The 5,294-nt window shown below is 32.2% G+C and overlaps 1 long non-coding RNA gene across 1 annotated transcript; it reads right to left on the minus strand.

The window, feature by feature from the left end:
* Positions 1-452: 452 nt before the first annotated feature.
* LOC131945917 (uncharacterized) lies at positions 453-4,436 on the minus strand. Its single transcript, XR_009387641.1, has 4 exons — positions 4,361-4,436; positions 2,407-2,529; positions 1,965-2,038; positions 453-568 (listed from the first exon to the last, which is right to left on the minus strand). It is a non-coding gene; the product is annotated as an uncharacterized LOC131945917 (long non-coding RNA).
* Between the last annotated feature and the right edge of the window lie 858 nt (positions 4,437-5,294).

Here is a 5,294-nt window from a genome sequence, read left to right on the forward strand (position 1 = left end):
ACACAAACTTGGATAATGTCCCCTGTCTGAAGATTGAAGGTGCCACCTAATGAATTCAAGTTGTAAAGCTTTAATTGAGAGCCGAATTAAATTTATAACATTAAATTGTGGTTGTTTACGATAAATGGAACAAGTTGCTATTTTCAAACAAACTAGTTTTGAATTGGGGCGATGGAGTGTATTGGGATAAGGTGGTTGTTAAGGTGAACGTGTTAACCTGTGTGTTAGATTACCCAGTGAGCAACTATATTTTTACAGTGTTTTACTAATAATCCGTTATTCTAGTTGTGCAGGTAGATACGGTCGTGAGAAATGTGTGTGGTTGTAATTATTTTTATAGCGTTGTTTATTGTCTCTTCGTGCTTTTCATAGTGGTATCTATTTTAAATATTTAATGTTATGAAAAGGATGTAAGTTTTCTAACGGTGTGAAGCTCATCGATATTACCTGTGTAAGCCGTCTCCTGACTACCTGTACAGTTGCTACAACAGGTGTGAACTGTCCTCAACAAGACACCTGATAACACTGGGTTGGTGACTGAGTGTCTGTGGACGTATTGGAACCACGTCTGTGGAAAATTTATGGTAAACATTTGGCTTGTGGCACTTATTCAATGTTCTGTTGTCTAGTCTGATTTTATATATATATATCTATAAATATATATATATATATACTCGATTTATAGCCGTGCCCTTTATCAATATAAACAGGTCAAAAGTTTTTTTTGAAGAAGAGAACATAACACCAGATAATACAAAACTCAATACTGACAATATCATACAAGGGGTCGTCCATAAATGACGTCACACTCCTAGGGGGAGGGGGGATCCGTAATTTTTTGACGGTGTGTGATGAGGGGGAGGTGGGGGGGGGGGTTCAGATGGTGTGACGTCACTATTTTTGCATTATTAAAAAGCAAGGTTAGAAAACGAGTTTTATCCGTTATTTCGCGTTTTAGAAAACGGTTTTAATAAATTGTAATAGGAATTGATCAAAATACTCTATGTTGACAGAGTTCTGACAAGATTTTGGAAAAATATCGATGTTTTAAGAAAAATTAAACAGCAATTTTGAGGGGGGGGGGGTGTAGGCTGAGGCTTGACGTCATTTAAGGTGGGGGGGTCTGGCTTTTTGTGACGACGTGTGACGGAGGGGAAGGGGGGAGGTAAAAATCGTCAAAAAAGCGTGACGTCATTTATGGATGACCCCCAAGACAAACACGCACACAAATCTTTTCTAATTTGTGTAAAATAAATTTGTTTTTCTCTGCTGTAATATTGCGAACAAACCTAGGACGAATAATGACAATATTCAATACGGATCCGTCAAGTTATTAAATTATATCATCGATATACTGTTTACACATCTATTTTCTAAACGGATAATTACAAAAACAATTAGTTCTACTGATTTTTCTATTGTTTTAATTAGATTTATATGACGTGTTTTAAAAAGTCCTTATATTTTACCAATATTTTATTAACCAGTATTTTAATACCATAATGATCAATTTCAAGGGAATCCTAGTTAAAAATTAGGGCTTTAGGGATATATTGTAGTGGAATAATCATATTACTCTTAACTTCCGCACTGCAGTGAAATTCAATAGGTTTTATCATCTTTGACATTTTCAATGACAGTAAAAAAGAATCACGATAACTTTTTAAAGCATCGTAAGCACCTTTCTCTTCTATAAGGTAAACACTTTCTAACATCACAAAACTGACTAAACATATTACGTATAATGACTGAACATATTACGTATACTGACTAAACATATTACTTATACTGACTAAGCATATTACGTATACTGACTATACATATTACACAGATTGGTTAAACATATTAATTCATGGTGATAAAACACTAACTATCGAAATAAGCAAACATAATAGTATAGCAGTTAACATAATATTATACATAAACATCGCTTGTTTTAAACATATTACCTCACTTAAAGTTACCTGATAATGAAATTCGGAAGAATAACGAGTCGAGTTAGGTTTAAAGTTAACGTTACTGTACACGTAATACAGACCTGGAATATACAAAGCAAGTAATGTTATTTTTTTTTATTGATCGACCATACTTTGTTTCGCTTGAATATCCCCATTATTATTATATTTGACGATTTGTAGTTTACTGGTTGATTAAACTTAAATATAACTGATTTCATGAAGCATAACGTTTTAAACGAAAGATGTAAATTAATAAATTCATGTAAGTAATTTAGATTACGTCTATCGCACATAACTATTTAAATTATTGCAAGTGTCTTTGTCTTCCATTTTAATTAATTAAATCTGATTATTGGTGAAGATAAAAATGTCTAATACAGGCATAATGCTAAAATACGCCGTTGTTAATCTCAAACTGAAATTTGTTTTCGACTATTTATCGACCCACCTGAGTATCTGATCTTGATCCCCTCCCGTGTGATGTTGACGTCTGTTGCGTGTTGGTGGATGTTGTCTGTTGCTTGTTCGTTTAACTCAAGGGTTGAGTGGCTCGTTGGGTTAAAGATGGGGTCTAGTTTATGGATAAAATATATCGTTTTGTTTTGGAAATTTGAAAATACATACACCCGTACTTACAATATATACATACATACACACAAACACACACACACGCATATATATATATATATATATATATATATATATATATATATATATATATATATATATATATATATATATATATATATATATATATATGGGTCTACGACAAATTCCCGAAAGACACTTGCCCGAATGCCGTTTGCCCGAAGGCCGATTTCCCGAATGGACACTTGCCCGAATGCGACAAATGCCCGAATGGACACTTGCCCGAATGCGACAAACGCCCGAATGGACACTTGCCCGAATGCGACAAATGCCCGAATGGATACTTGCCCGAATGCGACAAATGCCCGAATGGACACTTGCCCGAATGCGACAAATGCCCGAATGGATACTTGCCCGAATGCGACAAATGCCCGAATGGATACTTGCCCGAATGCGACAAATGCCCGAATGGACACTTGCCCGAATGGGACAAATGCCCGAATAGACACTAGCCCGAATGCGACAAATGCCAGAATGCCACTTGCCCGAAGGCCATTTGCCCGAAAAAAATGTTACATTATATATTACTAAATAATCATTCGTAATCAATTTAAATTTAAAATGTTGGTAAACAAAACACATCTACGCAAAAAGAAAGTGAAAAAAAAAATAATTTTATATATTACCACGCAGACATTTTTTATTAATTTGTATTTGATATTTAAAAAGTGTAGAAACTTACTTTCTCTTCCATATATGAAATAAGACAAAAATACCATTTTCATTTATCACAGGATTTTAAAATGAGTTTTGCTTTCTTTATTAAGTAATCCCTTCAACACATTGTCTTAACACGGTGCATTAAATGGAGATAAAACATATTTGACTACGTTTAGTTTTTAAATTTGCCACCTAGACCTCGCATCATTCTTTTGTTAAATGATCACCACACAAGTTTAGCATAATTAGATAAACAAACAAACGCGCCTCTGTTCATTGTTGCGAGACGCCGCGACGCCTACGCCGAGTCATAAAAGCTATATAACCACCGCAACACGTCGGCTAAACAAGGTGTTCAAAACTTACATCAAAAGAATGTTAGAATTCAAAACTTACATCAAAAGAATGTTAGAACACCGCCGCCAACATCACCTTACATTTATTAAAGAATAAAGTTTTTCTTACTGCACTTTCTCAGTTTTGAAAAAAAAAGCTAAATTAAAAAATAGAAACAACTTTGTTTTATGCTTAGAATTGTGTTTATAATCAAAATTTCAAACTTAAATTGATTAAAGAATGTCTAATTGGAAATATTATTTATTATCTAATATAAACATTTATCGGGCAAACGGCCTTCGGGCAAGTGGCATTCGGGCATTTGTCGCATTCGGGCAAGTGTCCATTCGGGCATTTGTCGCATTCGGGCAAGTGTCCATTCGGGCGTTTGTCGCATTCGGGCAAGTGTCCATTCGGGCATTTGTCGCATTCGGGCAAGTGTCCATTCGGGCATTTGTCGCATTCGGGCAAGTGTCCATTCGGGAAATCGGCCTTCGGGCAAACGGCATTCGGGCAAGTGTCGTTCGGGAAAACGTCCGGCTCCCATATATATATATATATATATATATATATTATATATATATATATGTATATATATATATATATATATATGTTTATATATATATATATATATATATATATATATATATATATATATATATATATATATATATATATATATATATATATATATAATGAACTAAAAATTGAATGAAAAAAGAAATATATGTGCGAACAGAATAATAATGCCAAGTTACCTTCTATATTGTCTGTACTAGTAAACCGTACGGAAGGAAACAATCTAACATGTACAGAGACTGGACACAGGGCCTTAGCGGTGCTATCTAGATGTACACGAGAGTGGAATAAGTTGATATTGGTAGCTATTAATAAGATATTTTTTAAATTTGAATTCACAAAGAAGAGGAAATGATCATTTAACTAAGCGATACTCAAATGTTATTTTAAAATATTAATTTAGGATTGTAAAGTTAAGCTTCTCTTGTGGATAATAGCTTGATAACCTCAAAATATGGTTTGTCTGCGAGGCAAATAAGTTTTATATATATATATATATATATATATATATATATATATATATATATATATATATATATATATATATATATATATATATATATATATATATATATATATATATATATATATATATATATATATATGTATGTATATATATATATATATATATTTGTTTATATATATATATATATATATATATATATATATATATATATATATGTTTATATATATATATATATATATATATATATATATATATATATATAGATAGATAGATATATATAGATATATATATATATATATATATATATATATGACTTGTTACATTGCCTGTTAAAGGTCTTCAAAAAAAGACGGTTAAGTTTTCTTATAGATATTGTATCGGGTGTCATTCAGGTAAGCTTTAACAATCTGGTAAATTTAGTAAAGGTCGACGGACAATATTTCTTTTGTTGACAAATTGTAACCCCATCGGCCAGTAATAATATTCTATTGTCGGACACACCCAATAGAGTTTGAACATAGAGGCTACAGGCTAGGTGACAGCAAAGATATGAACCGCACTAACAGGACTTTCTATTGACTCGAATAAGTTCAAATTAAAAACAAAATGTGTGAAACAAATATAGTTAGCCTTACATGAAAATTCTA

The sequence above is a fragment of the Physella acuta genome, unplaced genomic scaffold, assembly GCF_028476545.2.
Source record: "Physella acuta isolate Inbredline_101_S28 unplaced genomic scaffold, ASM2847654v3 ptg000540l, whole genome shotgun sequence".
NCBI classification, from domain to species: domain Eukaryota; kingdom Metazoa; phylum Mollusca; class Gastropoda; family Physidae; genus Physella; species Physella acuta.